General features: G+C 32.9%; 1 pseudogene; it reads right to left on the minus strand.

Annotated features, from left to right (window-relative positions):
- Positions 1–234: 234 nt before the first annotated feature.
- The window catches only part of LOC139896103 (uncharacterized), a 59,513-nt pseudogene continuing 40,662 nt past the window's right edge, over positions 235–19,085 (minus strand).

Consider the following 19,085-nt stretch of genomic DNA (forward strand, 5'->3'; position numbering starts at 1 on the left):
ATACATAAAAATAAGTAGATTTATCAAATTTTTGAGTGGAAATATCACCTCTTCATATGTAAAGTTGTGCATTGTTACCTACACGTATATTTTTTTCTTAAATTAAATTTATAATTTATATAATATAATATATTATATTAATATAATTAATATAAATATAAATAAAACTATATAATCATCCTATATTTATTGAAAACTGCCAAATTGAAAACCTCATTAACACGACCAGTTTGGTATCAACTCTATTTTAATAACTTATTTGTAGGCTTAGTAGTGAGTCCAAACCCAAACGGGTACAATGGATCATAATGTGGGTCCCCAACGTTCATTGGCAGTTGATCAACTGACTTGAACCATGTCCGTGCAAGCTTGCCCGTAAAACCATAATCACCAAACAAAACATCCGTAGCACCTTGACCCTCAGTTCCTGGAAGCCAAGCAGCCACAAGGGCGTCCATAGTTTCCACAAACGGTTGCACCACCACAGACCGACCAGTAATCAAGACCACAACACATTTCACCGAACCACATACACTCTTAATAGTGCTTGGTCCAGGTTCAACAATGGTTAAATTCAAGCTATCGCCATGAAACTCTGCATATGGGTGCTCTCCCACTAGTACTATCGCATAGTCGAACTTGTTAGACTTAACGAACTCGGCTGTAACGACCCGTCAAAATCGCTATTGACGCAGCACGTTAATCATTGATTCCACATTGAGGTTTTGACCTCTACATGATACGTTTTGATAAAATATTGCATCCATTAAAATAAGTGACTTTCTAAACATAGAAAGTTATAAACATGTGGGCGATTACTTAAGAATAAGTAAATCCCGGAAATACATAAGTCTTTATCTTACAGATTGACATCACAGTCAAATTATTTATTACACAACGTAGTTTTGTTTCGAATGCAATAAACTTTATACAAAGCATGAGAGACTTCTTTCAGGTAACAAGCACATCATAGCGGAAGCAGTCTAAGGACCCGAGAACAAAACATGCTAAAAAGGTCAACACGAATGTTGGTGAGTTATAGTTTTAATTGCTCGAGTCATAAGTATATAAAGATGGATCACAAGATTTCATCATAAGTTTATCAATAGATTCTACATAACAGAGCACCCTGGTAACTAAACTTAACGCTATAATAATAATTACCATATTCGTTTTAATACACGCAAATCAACGTGTCGTAAAATCAAATAATATACGTCTGTTAAAAGGCTAGCGCTCTAGCTCGGACGGGGATGTCAAGCCCTATGGATCCATATACAATTATTCGCGCCCACCAGTCCACATCCTATGTAATGGCAGCTACTAGTTACCAAAGCTAAGGGATTTTCGGTTTTACTCAGTGTAGAATAAGTATGTACTTGTGTCCATTGTTTTTAAAATAAATTTGCATGTATTCTCAGCCCAAAATATTTAAAGCATTTAAAAAGGGAGACTATAACTCACCGTTCAATATTGAGATTTAATATTATAGGTAAATTGCGTAGACGTAATGATAGTAGACGACTGTGCAGTTGGCCTTGGATTCACGAACAATACCCAATATTTTCTTAGTTATAATTGGTTTGAGACTCGTAATTAGAACTCCCGCGTACACTCGTTGTATATATTTAACCCTCAAAATTTAAGTAGCACCAATTCTACTAGGATGTAAGTTAATACTGTAACAAAGTATATAAACCCAAGTGGATATTAATGTAGCTATGAATTTGATATATCATCAACGTTAAAAATATTAACAAAAATGCGGTATTTGAATAAACTCATGATTTGCAAATTTGGGAAATTTTTGCCTATGTGTGAGTTATGTTTTTAACAAAGTAAATCGAGTATATATATATATATATATATATATATATATATATATATATATATATATATATATATATATATATATATATATTAAGATGTCTAGGCAAGCTTTATGAGATATGAACAATTCTTTAGTTTATAACAAACGTGGGATAATCCATTTCATAAGAGCCGCCCCACTTGTTTATACCCGTGACATCTTCTAATAATACAAGCGTAAACTTCATTCTCATTGGTCAAACGGTTTAATAGTGTTTTCCCATTACTAACTATTTTAATTATTATATGATTATTACTAGACAACCTCATGTGAAAATTCTAGCTTTGTTTGACATTAAAGATTGATACCAGCACTAATTTAATATCTAATATTAAATATTTAATATTAATTAATTAATAACAATGATAATATCTTTATAGGGGGATGATTCTCACACACACTTTTTTGATCCTCACACTCCAATTGAGTATTATTAGAAGAGTAAAAGGTTAAAATAGGTGTGTGAGGATCAAAAAAGTGAGTGTGAGAATCATCCCCTATCTTTATATTATGCACTCTCATAAAATAATATAATAAAGATGTGGTGGGCTCTTTATAGATACATACTTTTAATCAACGTCTTTGATTTAGTTAATTTTTTTGTGATATCCGTGATATGTAAAAAACAATTGTGTCGGCATAAGAAATTAAAACAAAGGCTACTTTATTTTTTTCTTCCACACGTTTTTGCAAATTAAATTTGCTTTAATATCACCTTAATGTGATTGGTTGCTTTTAACTTGAAAAGTAATATATATTAATTACATTATATTTTTTTTTTTACGTATACATGCATTTATCATCATTTCATGATCATAATAAAACAAGTTACTTGTTGTTTTCTTCTACCCTACCAATGTTACATACATGCATATATCCATTATCTTTATCATCACTTCAAATCCAAATACCCCACCCACTTGCCAGTGTTTCCCTTTAGTACAATTAACGAACAAAATAACCTATCTTCAATCACTAGTGCAACTATTTTTTTTTTACCAAAACTAATGTACCCCACAAATTTCTCTTGATAATTGATATTGCTAATTGATAATCTTATTTAACGGGTTTAATAAAGTATTAATAATTTAATTGTTATTAATATAAATAAGTATGAGTATTATTTATAACCTTAATCTTAGAAATTTAATTGTACTACTTTATTAAAGTGTTTCAAGTTATTACATATATACATATATTTATATATACTATCTATTTACAAACAGTTGTCCGTGAATCGTCGGAAATAGTCAAAGGGTACTTGAACGTGTAAACTAGTTCAAAAATTTTTAAGACTCAACATATTATGTTCGCTTATCGTGTCGGAAACATTCTATCCAATAATTAATATATTAATGTGAAATTTTCTGGGTCATCATAGTACCTCCCCGTTAAAGAAAATTCCGTCCCGAAATTTTGAGTAGTACCTGTTTTATGAGCGATATCGGTGAACAAATGTGGATACTTTTGCTTCATTTGATCTTCATTTTCCCAAGTAAACTCGGGTCCTCGTCTAGCGTTCCAACGAACTCTAACTATGGGTATTTTGCTTTGTTTTAATTGTTTCACCTCACGGTCCATGATTTCAACAGGTTCTTCGATAAAATGGAGTTTATCCTTGATTCGTATTTCGTCATGAGGAATTACGACATCCTCTTCCGCTAAACATTTCTTCAGATTTGACACGTGAAATGTGTCATGGACACTACTAAGTTCTTGCGGTAGCTTTAATCGATAAGCAACTGTTCCAATTCTTTCGGTGATTTTAAAGGGTCCTACGTACCTAGGACTTAGCTTTCCTCGTTTACCGAATCGAACAACGCCTTTCCAGGGTGACACTTTCAACATAACTTTGTCGCCCACTTGAAATTCTAGCGGTTTTCTTCTTACATCAGCATAACTCTTTTGGCGACTCATGGCCGTTTTCAATCGCTGTTGTATTTGAATGATCTTTTCAGTGGTTTCATGAATAATTTCTGGTCCAGTAAGTTGTCTTTCTCCTACTTCACTCCAACAAATAGGAGATCTGCATTTTCTACCGTAAAGTGCTTCAAATGGCGCTGCGTTGATGCTCGTATGATAGCTGTTATTGTATGAGAATTCTGCCAACGGTAAGTGTCGATCCCAACTAGTTCCAATGTCAATCACGCATGCCCTTAACATGTCTTCTAATGTTTGTATTGTTCTTTCACTTTGACCATCTGTCTGTGGGTGATAAGCGGTGCTCATATCTAATCGAGTTCCCAATGCCTTTTGTAATGACTGCCAAAAACGTGATTTGAATCGGGTGTCGCGATCAGATATGATGGAGATAGGTACACCATGCCTGGAAACTATTTCCTTCAAATATAAGCGTGCTAATCTCTCCATACTGTCTGTCTCCTTTATTGGTATAAAGTGAGCTGATTTAGTGAGGCGATCAACTATCACCCAAATAGTATCGTAACTACTTGTAGTCCTTGACAATTTCGTAATGAAATCTATGGTTATTCTTTCCCATTTCCACTGAGGAATTTCTGGTTGTTGCAGTAACCCTGACGGCTTTTGGTGCTCAGCTTTGACCTTGGCACATATCAAACATTTGCTTACATAAGTAGCAATTTCTGTCTTCATATTAGGCCACTAATAGAACTTCTTAAGATCGTGGTACATTTTTTCGTTTCCTGGGTGAATTGAGTACCTCGTTTTGTGTGCTTTATCTAGCACTAGTTGCCTTAGGTTACCATATTTTGGTACCCATATCCTACCAGCAAAATACAGAGTTCCATCGGCTTTTACTTCAAGTAGTTTTTCTAACCCTTTGCTCATTTTGCCTTTTTCGTTTTCTTCTTTTAAAGCTTCTAACTGTGCTGCTTGAATTTGCTTTGTGAGATCAGTACGAATTGTAATGTTCAAAGCTCAAACCCTAAGAGGTTTTACTCTTTCTTTCCGACTTAGGGCATCAGCTACAACATTAGCCTTTCCGGGGTGGTAACGGATTTCACAATCGTAGTCGTTCAATAACTCTACCCAGCGACGTTGCCTCATATTGAGTTGTTTTTGATCAAAAATATGCTGAAGACTCTTATGGTCGGTGTACACTGTACACTTGGTGCCATATAGATAGTGTCTCCATATTTTGAGTGCAAAAACTACTGCTCCAAGTTCCAAATCGTGCATCGTATAGTTCCTTTTGTGAACTTTTAGTTGTCGTGAGGCGTATGAGATAACTTTTGTGCGTTGCATCAATACACATCCTAAACCTTGGCGCGAAGCATCACAATAGATCACGAAATCATCATTTCCTTCTGGTAATGACAAAATGGGTGCAGACGTTAACTTCTTCTTTAACAGTTGAAATGCGGATTCCTGTTCTGTGGACCAATCATACTTCTTTCCCTTTTGGGTCAATGCAGTTAAGGGTTTGGCGATTTTAGAGAAATCTTGAATGAATCTTCGGTAGTAACCAGCAAGACCTAAGAATTGGCGAATTTGTGTTGGAGTCTTCGGGGTTTCCCATTTACTAATGGCTTCGATCTTGGCGGGGTTAACTTTAATTCCATGTTTACTGACAACATGGTCCAAAAATTGTACTTCTTGTAACCAAAAATCACACTTTAAAATTTTTGCGTACAGTTCTTCTTTCTTGAGTACCTCTAGTACCAGTCCTAAGTGTTGCTCCTGTTCTTCCTTGTTCTTCGAGTAAATCAATATGTCATTGATAAAAACAATGACAAATTTGTCTAAATACGGTCTGCAGATGCGATTCATTAGATCCATGAATACTGCTGGAGCATTAGTCAATCCAAAAGGCATGACTAAAAACTCATAGTGACCGTAACGGGTTCTGAACGCGGTTTTAGGAATATCTTCTTCCTTCACTCTCAGTTGATGATATCCGGAGCGTAGATCAATCTTAGAATAAACACTTGATCCTTGCAATTAATCAAACAAATCATTAATCCTCGGTAATGGGTACCGATTCTTGATCGTTAATTTGTTTAATTCCCGGTAATCTATGCACATCCTCATATGTCCATCCTTCTTCTTGACGAACAGAATATGAGCACCCCAAGGTGAAAAACTGGGACGAATAAATCCACGATCCGATAATTCTTGTAATTGGCTTTGCAGTTCTTGCATCTCGGAAGGTACAAGTCTATATGGGGATCGGGCTACAGGTGCGGCTCCTGGCACGAGATCAATCTAGAATTCTACACATCTGTGTGGAGGTAGCCCCGGTAATTCTTCTGGAAATACTTCGGGATATTCTCTCACAACCGACACGTCATCAATGCTTCTTTCTTCAGTATCGATCTTCTTCACATGTGATGACCCGGAAATTTTTGAACAAATTTAAACTTTAATCTTTATATTATTCCGACACGATAAGCAAAGTTTGTTAAGTTGAATCTCAAAAATTTTAAACTATGTTCATACATTCATTTAACCTCGACCAAATTCCAATGATTCACGAACCATTATATGAACGGACATGATTATATATGTATATGTGTATATATTATAACTTGAAAACGTTAACAAAGTATTAGACGTATAATACTTTACACGAACGTATTTGTTTCGATATAGGTTTAATATAATTATCAACGGAATTAAAAGATAATATCAAATGATTGATTTATCAGATACATTATATGATCGTGAGTCTCTATTGAGAGGTCCACTTTGATTTAGGAAACCTTTCCTTTTTAACGAGATTCGGAATAAATGGTAAAGTGACCTACAAGTAAGAACAAATATGTCAATTAACGATTACTGGACAAAGGTTAGTAGAGATTAACTTTCAACACAATGATTGTCTCGTGTCTCTTGATAAAGTTAATTATTTAGTTTTCTTAATATTGAAAACGTTTTACGACATAGATTAAACCTTTTAAAGAATAATTTTGAATATAACTAATTCTGGAAAAACTAAATTATATTTATTCGATTTAGTTCAAATATATGAAAGCGTTCTTTGAAATAATAGATTTTTAATTATTATAACGTTTCGATAAAAAGATGTGAATGTAATTAGTTTTAGAGAACTATAGTTATTCGATTTAGTATGGACACGTTTTTTGATATAATAGAATTTGATTGTTAAAATATTTTTATGGATTTTCAATGATATGAAAATGAAAATAAAGATAAAATAAAGATTTCTAATGAGCACTAAAAGACTACAACATTTCATCTCAAGATTTCAAGTTAAAATGATGGAAATCACTAAACCTGCGCACTTGCACTAGAAAAATCATAACTAAATCATACTGACTCGAAAAAGGGTGATTCCGGTGTCCAGACGTCCGTAACTCAAAAATCTACAACTTTCGTGGAGACACCATACGCGGACCGCGTACCTATCTAAGCGAAACGCGTAATGTTTGTCGACATAAAAAGTGATGGCGGCTTACCTTTTTATTATTATTATTATATTATATTATTATATTATTATTTTACATATATATATATATATATATATATATATATATATATATATATATATATATATATATATATATATATATATATATATATATATATATATATATATATATATATATATATATATATATATATATATATGAACGAAGTACTTATTAGGAACTTAAAAAAAACACGCACACACTCACATAAATAAATCACTCTGTATATTTTCTAGCTTAAATTTTTAAATTAGTAGTATGGTACTGTAACAAGTGATACACGGGTATTTTAATTCGGGTTACAAACCGATTATAACAAAGGAAACTATGGGTTATTGTCAAGGAGGTTATGGGTAATATTCGGGGATATATTTATGAATCAAACCTAATGTTTATCATCTCCGTTACGTCTACGTACTTTCCTACAATATTGAATCTCAATATTGATATGTTGAGATCTACGATTATTTGATAATCCAAGTTTCGGTCACATTACGATGAACAACTTTATATGCTGCTAAGGTGAGTTTCATATGATCCCTTTTACCCTTTACATTTTTGGGCTGAGAATACATGCAAATGCTTTATTAACTGTTTTACAATAATTATATGCGTGAGTTTCATTTGCTCCCTTTTTAAATGATTTTGCAATATATATTTTTGGGCTGAGAATACATGCACTTTATTTTAAATACAATGGATACAAGTACATACTAAATTCTACACTGAGTTTGAACCGAAAATCCCTTAGCTTTGGTAACTAGTAACTGCCAGTTATAAGAAATGGTGGGCGCGAGTAGTAGTATATGGATCCATAGGGCTTGATATCCCCGTCCGAGCTAGAGCACTAGCCTTTTAACGGACGTATGCTATTTGAGAAGCGTACACATTGGTTTGCGTGTACTATTAAGATGATTATACAAAGGGTACAAATTATTAAACGTTAAGTTTAGTTACCAGGGTGCTCAATCTTGTAGAATATTTTGATAAACGTTTCTGGATGAAACAACTGAAAACTTGTGATTCACCTTTATAAACAGATTATGCATAACACTAAAACTATGAACTCACCAACCTTTGTGTTGACACTTGTTAGCATGTTTATTCTCAGGTTCCCTAGAAGTCTTCCGCTGTTTGCTTATATGTTATACAAGCCATGTGCATGGAGTCATACATGATTTATTCAAGAAAACGTTGCATTCACAAAATCATCACCATCCATCTTATTTTGACTGCATTGTCAACGGAAGTACTATTGTAAACTATTATTTACGGTGATTGTTTATATGTAGAAATTATCAGATGTCCAAAACCTTTAATTTAAATATTCATATATGGTGTGCCTTTTTAAAAGAATGCAATGTTTACAAAACGTATCATATAGAGGTCAAATACCTCGCAATGAAATCAATGAATGATGTGTTCGTCCATATGGATTTGGAGCGATCGTCACAGTTGGTATCAGAGCGTTGGTCCTAGCGAACCAGGTCTTGCATGAATGTGTCTAACTGATAGTTGTTAAGATGCATTCGTAAGTCTGGACTTCGACTGTGTTTGCATGTCAAAAGTTTTGCTTATCATTTCTTGTCGAAAATTACCTGCTTATCATTCCTAGTCTAGACACTTCTTACTGCATTTATTGCATAAATAGTGTATAGACAAAAATTCATATCTTAGCGTATCTGTTACTGTAAACTTTTTCTGACATCTTTCGAAAATTTCTCCGTGATTTATGGAATTTGGTATTATATATACATATGTAAATTATGTATCGAAGAATACCAAACTAAATTCTATAATCTAATTCATATCAAAAATCATCTCCCTAATTATACAAGATGGATCCCGTGTCTAGTTCAAATTCCTTAAACTCCGACAGCTATTCCGATATGGATATTCACCTGAATTCCGAAGATAGTGTAACCGGAATGGATCAACCAATTAGCCATCATCTATTCTGGATGAATTGGGGATGGGTTCGTAGTCTACTTAATCATTGGAGACCAGAAGAAGGTGATCCCTTCCATCCACCACATTGTTCTCTTGGCGAAGAACCTGAAGCACTTACCGGCGAACCTGTTCGAGACACCATTTTCTCTCTCATTTCCAGAGTATCTCGTCATGAAAATATACTATCTCAAATTCTGGATCTTATTCATCCACTCGTCCGAACCGCCAATCATCCCGGTGTAGTAGAAGAAGTCAACGAGCTTCGCGCTCGGGTAGTGGCTTTGGAGAATATGGTGCAAAGGTTACAAGCACCAGCAACATCACCGGCATCAACAGTACCACCGACAACAACACCAACAGTACCATTACCACCACCAACAACATCCGCATTGCAAACCTCAACTTCACAATCTGTTCCACGAGCATCAACGTCATACGCACCGTAGTTACCAAGAAATACCCGCAACAATAACCGATGAAGTATTAACTCATTTTCCCTGAAGAAATTTTATGTATATTTAATATATATGAATTTTGAAATCAAAATAAATCTTTTCGTACTAAGCTATTACGTGTGAATCTTAACTAGTAGGTACTACCCGGTTAGTTCATATTACTAATATGCAATGATGTACATCCTTCCTTAACAACTTAACCATCGTTAACTACAATATCTGTTTCAATCTAATGAATTTCATTTCATAATAAACCAAGTGTATTATTCAATTACATAATTGATTTTACATTTTCATTTTCGATGTACTCGAAACTATCCAGAAAACATCATATGTGACTTGTAAGGTTCACAAGAATTTCACGAGCATCAACATCCTTCACCAAGGAATATCAATAAGAATAAATAATGAAGTAATGATTTCATTAGCGAAATACTCCGCAAAGATTAAGTAATCTTTAATATTTTAGAGATTATTCATTTCTAATTCCAGCCAAAAATCAAATGAGCTTAATATGATATTAACTCATTAAATCTGTATTACATCTGAAGAAAATATACATACATATATTTTCATAAAAATGGTAATAAAAATTCTTTTGTACAAAGTATTAATTGTGAAATCTTTAACGGGTAGGTAATACTCGGAAAATATATAAGTTCACAATTAATATGTTATACTGTACATTCTTCAACTTTGATTCAAAAATTATTAACTATGCTCACAGCGATATACAATCGTTTTCATACAAATTCAATTACATATTCTGATATTGACGGATCAAAATCCAAGCCAAGATTTAACGGGTGACATCATTCTTAGATCTCTACATCTTTTAAAGCTATACTTTGACTTCAAAAAAAATGTGAAAGATCCTTTAGCATTGTTATTACCGAAAATAATCTTGCAATCCCTTTTCAAAGTATCCAGTCTTACCACACTTCCAACCAGTCAACTTCAACTTTTTATATTAAGCCTTATTGTAATCTTGATATATACGTTCTTGTTACTGGGGAACCTTTTATGTTCCACCACATTAGCAGTAAATTTACCAACAACTTCATTGATCCTTGACCTTCCGAAAAATCCTTATACTCATTGAAACCCTATCATGTACTCATCTACATCTTCTAACGGTAATTGCCATACCAACTACCGGGAATTAGCAATCAGTATTTCGAATTTTGCAGCAATTCTACGCCAACAGTTATATATAAACATATAATGTCTATCTCCTAGACTTACATACTTCGAATGTGAAGTTTCTGAAAAATACCCCAAACTGTGAAACTAGTCCTCCGAATTTTGGAAAAATGCTGATGAAGCAGCAAAAACTGTAAACGACGTTAACAGTCAAAAGTTTAATGATAAAGAATAGTATGGTGGTAAAGCTGAAAAAAAAGAGAAGGTTTGGAACTGGAAAACGGATTGAGCAAATCATGAAGGAGGCTGTGGACAAATCACAAGGATGAAATCTACCTTCAAAGGATCCAAATGATTCAGTGTCTGCTAAAATCGTTAGCAAACACCTTACTCCTCATTCTAAACCTTCACAGACAGATTTTTCGCATCATCCTCTGATAATAGAAATTCTAAGATATCATCGTATCTCTCATTATAAATATCCTCGATATTTCTGGAGATATCTTCATAACTATTCTTATCTGAAATCATTCATCTCTTCGCGCTATCTGTATTACATCATAAAAGAAACTATTTTAGTTTCTAAATTCTGAAACCTTCAAGTTTAAAATATGAATGTTTTGAAGTAGTGTTAGGAACTGAAGCATGAATTAGTATAATATAATGACACTTGATCAACGTGATTATATTACAGTAAGTCATGCTGAGTTTCTAATGGAACGTGATAAAGGTTCACAGATTCCACCCTCATCATGAACCATGTTACATAACTCTTTCATTCTATATAATCTCTAAATATATCAAGAAAATATATTTCTTGATGATTCGGTCTTTTCCGGATATTATGGTAATTTAATAAATCAAGATCGTGCCATTACAATTCCCTTCTTAGAACATTAACTATGTTCATTTCAAAATCCATACCTACGAATTCTGGACCATTATCCGCTTGACTTAAGGTCGGGAAGAGAAATCAAAAGCATGAAGCTCTGAAATATAATGGAAAATATAAAGCCCGATAACAACCCCGAAATTTACAAACCGTGTATATCGATGCGTATAGCAATATAAAGACACGGGAGAACGAAAAAGACTATAACTCCAAGGTAATAATAGAAGAAAATAACTTCCTCTGGTGGCAGATGAAAAAGAAGAATGAAGGATACGATAGCCAGGAAAATATCAATAATCAGAACTGGATTAAACATTTTCACAATCTATTGGGATGTTTGAAATAAGGAAGAAGATTATAGGAGTGGTGAAAATAAATGAAACGGAAGAGGTCAATTTATAGCGAAATATCAGACATAGCAATCGAGGCAGATTACGCATTTAATCAAAGGAAATCTTAATTTCCTTAAATTTCGAAGAATCAAATCTTATTATGAAGATTTTCTATTCCTTAAATTTCGGAAATCAATCATTACTACGTCAAGAGATAAGACGCATCTCTATTCTCTATTTCACTTTATTACAATAACTTCCCTTATACGCTTCGAGTAATTGGATTGTTTTATCCATATTATTCAACGGTGATAAAACTTTATTTATCGACTCATATTCGTCATAAAAACATTTTTATTGTTAGCCATGACGACCTCACTCAAATTTCGGGACGAAATTTCTTTAACGGGTAGGTACTGTGATGACCCGGAAATTTTTGAACAAATTTAAATTTTAATCTTTATATTATTCCGACACGATAAGCAAAGTTTGTTAAGTTGAATCTCAAAAATTTTAAACTATGTTCATACATTCATTTAACCTCGACCAAATTCCAATGATTCATGGACCATTATATGAACGGACATGATTATATATGTATATGTGTATATATTATAACTTGAAAACGTTAACAAAGTATTAGACGTATAATACTTTACACGAACGTATTTGTTTCGATATAGGTTTAATATAATTATCAACGGAATTAAAAGATAATATCAAATGATTGATTTATTAGATACATTGTATGATCGTGAGTCTCTATTGAGAGGTCCACTTTGATTTAGGAAACCTTTCATTTTAACGATATTCGGAATAAATTGTAAAGTGACCTACAAGTAAGAACAAATATGTCAATTAACGATTACTGGACAAAGGTTAGTAGAGATTAACTTTCAATATAATGATTGTTTTGTGTCTCTTGATAAAGTTAATTATTTAGTTTTCTTAATATTGAAAACGTTTTACGATATAGATGAAACCTTTTAAAGAATAATTTTGAATATAACTAATTCTGGAAAAACTAAATTATATTTATTCGATTTAGTTCAAATATATGAAAGAGTTCTTTGAAATAATAGATTTTTAATTATTATAACGTTTCGATAAAAAGATGTGAATGTAATTAGTTTTAGAGAACTATAGTTATTCGATTTAGTATGGACACGTTTTTCGATATAATTGAATTTGATTGTTAAAATATTTTTATGGATTTTCAATGATATGAAAATGAAAATAAAGATAAAATAAAGATTTCTAATGAGCACTAAAAGACTACAACATTTCATCTCAAGATTTCAAGTTAAAATGATGGAAATCACTAAACCTGCGCACTTGCACGAGAAAAATCATAACTAAATCATACTGACTCAAAAAAGGGTGATTCCAGTGTCCAGACGTCCGTAACTCAAAAATCTACAACTTTCGTGAAGACACCATACGCGGAACGCGTACCTATCTACGCGAAACGGTAATGTTTGTCGACATAAAAAGTTTGTCGACATAAAAAGTGATGGCGGCTTACCTTTTTATTATTATTATATTATATATTATATTATTATATTATTATTTTACATATATATATATATGAACGAAGTACTTATTAGGAACTTAAAAAAAACACGCACACACTCACATAAATAAATCACTCTGTATATTTTCTAGCTTAAATTTTTAAATTAGTAGTATGGTACTGTAACAAGTGATACACGGGTATTTTAATTCGGGTTACAAACCGATTATAACTAAGGAAACTATGAGTTATTGCCAAGGAGGTTATGGGTAATATTCGGGGATATATTTATGAATCAAACCTAATGTTTATCATCTCCGTTACGTCTACGTACTTTCCTACAATATTGAATCTCAATATTGATATGTTGAGATCTACGATTATTTGATAATCCGAGTTTCGGTCACATTACGATGAACAACTTTATATGCTGCTAAGGTGAGTTTCATATGATCCCTTTTACCCTTTACATTTTTGGGCTGAGAATACATGCAAATGCTTTATTAACTGTTTTACAATAATTATATGCGTGAGTTTCATTTGCTCCATTTTTAAATGATTTTGCAATATATATTTTTGGGCTGAGAATACATGCACTTTATTTTAAATACAATGGATACAAGTACATACTAAATTCTACACTGAGTTTGAACCGAAAATCCCTTAGCTTTGGTAACTAGTAACTGCCGGTTATAAGAACTGGTGGGCGCGAGTAGTAGTATATGGATCCATAGGGCTTGATATCCCCTTCTGAGCTAGAGCACTAGCCTTTTAACGGACGTATGCTATTTGAGAAGCGTACACATTGGTTTGCGTGTACTATTAAGATGATTATACAAAGGGTACAAATTATTAAACGTTAAGTTTAGTTACAAGGGTGCTCAATCTTGTAGAATATTTTGATAAACGTTTCTGGATGAAACAACTGAAAACTTGTGATTCACCTTTATAAACAGATTATGCATAACACTAAAACTATGAACTCACCAACCTTTGTGTTGACACTTGTTAGCATGTTTATTCTCAGGTTCCCTAGAAGTCTTCCGCTGTTTGCTTATATGTTATACAAGCCATGTGCATGGAGTCATACATGATTTATTCAAGAAAACGTTGCATTCACAAAATCATCACCATCCATCTTATTTTGACTGCATTGTCAACGGAAGTACTATTGTAAACTATTATTTACGGTGATTGTTTATATGTAGAAATCATCAGATGTCGAAAACCTTTAATTTAAATATTCATATATGGTGTGCCTTTTCAAAAGAATGCAATGTTTACAAAACGTATCATATAGAGGTCAAATACCTCGCAATGAAATCAATGAATGACGTGTTCGTCCATATGGATTTGGAGCGATCGTCACATCACATGTGCCAGAATAGCATAACAACCTTTTCTTATAAGTTTCTGGGCCTTCATATAGCTGATAAGGTTCAGCTTCGAGTTGCTCTTCTCCCCATAAATCATTAATGATGTTTCATCCTTTCGAGGGATGCGGATCGCTTTCTCAGCGCAAACAACTTCCGCTCTTATTTTGGACATCCAGTCCATGCCAACAATTACGTCAAAACTTCCTAATTCTACGGGTATCAAATGGATTTTGAAGGTTTCAGCAGCGAGATTTATTTCGCAACCATGGCAAATTTTATCGGCTTTTATCAGTTTACCATTAGCTAATTCAATAGTATATTTATCGTCTAGAGGCAATGATGCACATTTTAGTTTAGAACTAAAGTCTTTACACATATAACTTCTATCAGCACCCGTATCAAACTTAATAGAAGCTAGTTGATTATTAACGGTAAACGTACCCGTAACAAGATCAGGGTCCTCACGTGCTTCGTTGGTACTAACATTAAATGCCCTCTCACGTGTGGGTTCTTTGTTCTTCTCCTTATCAGGGCATTGATTTATAAAGTGACCAGGCTTCCCGCATCCAAAACATTTCTTGACATCGGTCGATTTTGTCTTTACTTCAGAAACGGTGGCATAACAATCTTTCGCCACATGTCCTTTCTTGTTGCACTTATCACAGACCACCTGGCAATAACCTGAATGGTGGGTGTAACATCTTTTGAAAAACGGATGGGGTCCCTTCTAGTTTGGACTAGCAGTTGCCCCATCTTGTTTACCTTTAAAAGTCTCTCGCCTCTTCAGGTGAGTACTTTTGCCCTTATAGTCTTCCCATTTCCTCTTTCCTTCAGTTGTCTTGACTTCGGTAATTGGTGCCTTAATCGAACTCTCCGTGATCTGGTCCATAAGTTGGTGTGCCATTCTTATGGCTTCCTGCATCGTATTCGGTTTGGATGATGTAACATTTCCTTTGATATTGATTGACAAACCATCAATATACATCTCTATCTTTCGTTTCTCGTTTGGCAATAATTCAGGACACAACAAGGATATTCCATGAAACGCTTTTCATAGTTATTGAGTTTCGCACCGACAACCTTCAGATTACGTAACCCAGATTCCATTTTTCTGATCTCATTTCGAGGACAGTACTCCTCGATAAGCATCTTTTTCAATTCTTCCCAAGAGATATCATATGCCATATCTACTCCTTCTGCTTTAGCATAATTGTTCCACCAAGTAAGTGCACCGTCCTGCAACGTGCACGAAGCATACTTTGATTTGTCTCCGTCCACACAATTACTGATTTTGAAAACGGACTCCATCTTTTCGAACCATCAGGTTAGACCGACTGGTCCCTCAGTTCCACTAAACGTCTGTAGTTTGCATGCTTGAAAAGTTTTGTATGAGCATCCATTTCGTGAGTTTGTATTCACAGCTGCTGCTTTGGCTGCTGCTTCGGCTCCTGCTTTTGCCGCCTCGGCTGCAGCAATTCTTTCATTCACACGTTTCTCGACTAGTTCCTCAAACTCAGCATCCGACATTTGAGACATGTTTTGTGACGACCCGAAAATTTTCGAACAAATTTAAACTTTAATCTTTATACTATTTTGACACGATAAGCAAAGTTTGTTAAGTTAAATCTCAAGAATTTTAAACCATGTTCATACATTCATTTAACCTCGACCAAACTCCGATGATTCATGAACTAGTAAATGAACGGTTATGATTATATATGTATATGTGTGTGTGTGTGTATATATATATATATATATATATATATATATATATATATATATATATATATATATATATATAACTTGAAAACATTAACAAAGTACTAAACATAAACGTATTTGTTTCAATATGATTATTGACGAGATTAAAAGATAAGATCAAATGATTGAATTATCAGATACATTGAATTATGATTACAAGTCTCTGTTGAGAGGTCCACTTTGATTTAAGAAATCTTTTCATTTTAACAATATTCGGAAAATGATAAAGTAATTTACGAATAAGAACAAATGTGTCTATTATTAAGAATTAGACAAAAGTTAGTGGAAGACTAAATTACATAATAATTAATTCAGTTCAAAACGCTTTTTGAAAGAAAAGAATTTGATTATTTTAAAAGTCTTCGATTAAATAAATGTAAGTGGAAATAGTGATTGTTGAATATTTGTATAACTTGCAATTTAAAACGTGTTTACGAATATTGAAGATATAGATATATAGTTTCAAATTAAGTAAACACTTGGTTCAATTGATAATTAGATATATCATTTAGGACGTTTGATAAATGTAGACGCATAAATGGATTACGCTAGATTAAGTTTTAAAGTATAAACAATACGTGTTATATTATTTTCTAAACGAAATGTAAAACGAACTTTAAAATGTAATTAAGTTTTTGAAAAATTAAATATTATATCATTACATAAATATTTTTCCATTACTTATGATATGTACAAAATTATATTTTAAAATGAAAATATATATATATTTTAACTTAGTCATAAAATGTCCTGACTTAAAATAATATATTTTGACAAATAACGAGCCACTGATTTATAGAAGCAAATGACCACAACACTCAATTATATAAGATACATTTGTCATAAAGTAATTTTTCAATCACTTAAACTAAATTTTTATAATGGTACGAGTCATTAAACGTAAAAGGCTAGTTTTCTAAACGTACGAAAGTGCGCTCAAAAAACCGAAAGTGGTACCTGAAATGTCCCGTTCTTATTGATTAAAAACGTTCCATATTAATTGATTTCGTTGCGAGGTTTTGACCTCTATATGAGACGTTTTTCAAAGACTGCATTCATTTTTAAAACAAACCATAACCTTTATTTCATAAATAAAGGTTTAAAAAAGCTTTACGTAGATTATCAAATAATGATAATCTAAAATATCCTGTTTACACACGACCATTACATAATGGTTTACAATACAAATATGTTACAACAAAATAAGTTTCTTGAATGCAGTTTTTACACAATATCATACAAGCATGGACTCCAAATCTCGTCCTTATTTAAGTATGCGACAGCGGAAGCTCTTAATAATCACCTGAGAATAAACATGCTTAAAACGTCAACAAAAATGTTGGTGAGTTATAGGTTTAACCTATATATCAAATCATAATAATAGACCACAAGATTTCATATTTCAATACACATCCCATACATAGAGATAAAAATCATTCATATGGTGAACACCTGGTAACCGACATTAACAAGATGCATATATAAGAATATCCCCATCATTCTGGGACACCCTTCGGATATGATATAAATTTCGAAGTACTAAAGTATCCGGTACTTTGGATGGGGCTTGTTGGGCCCAATAGATCTATCTTTAGGATTCGCGTCAATTAGGGTGTCTGTTCCCTAATTCTTAGATTACCAGACTTAATAAAAAGGGGCATATTCGATTTCGATAATTCAACCATAGAATGTAGTTTCACGTACTTGTGTCTATTTTGTAAATCATTTATAAAACCTGCATGTATTCTCATTCCAAAAATATTAGATCTTAAAAGTGGGACTATAACTCACTTTCACAGATTTTTACTTCGTCGGGAAGTAAGACTTGGCCACTGGTTGATTCACGAACCTATAACAATATATACATATATATCAAAGTATGTTCAAAATATATTTACAACACTTTTAATATATTTTGATGTTTTAAGTTTATTAAGTCAGCTGTCCTCGTTAGTAACCTACAACTAGTTATCCACAGTTAGATATACAGAAATAAATCGATAAATATTATCTTGAATCAATCCACGACCCAGTGTATACGTATCTCAGTATTGATCACAACTCAAACTATACATATTTTGGAATCAACCTCAACCCTGTATAGCTAACTCCAACATTCACATATAGAGTGTCTATGGTTGTTCCGAAATATATATAGATGTGTCGACATGATAGGTCGAAACATTGTATACGTGTCTATGGTATCTCAAGATTACATAATATACAATACAAGTTGATTAAGTTATGGTTGGAATATATTTGTTACCAATTTTCACGTAGCAAAAATGAGAAAAATTATCCAATCTTGTTTTACCCATAACTTCTTCATTTTAAATCCGTTTTGAGTGAATCAAATTGCTATGGTTTCATATTGAACTCTAT

This window comes from Rutidosis leptorrhynchoides, chromosome 3 (genome assembly GCF_046630445.1).
Source record: "Rutidosis leptorrhynchoides isolate AG116_Rl617_1_P2 chromosome 3, CSIRO_AGI_Rlap_v1, whole genome shotgun sequence".
Taxonomy (NCBI): Eukaryota; Viridiplantae; Streptophyta; class Magnoliopsida; order Asterales; family Asteraceae; genus Rutidosis; species Rutidosis leptorrhynchoides.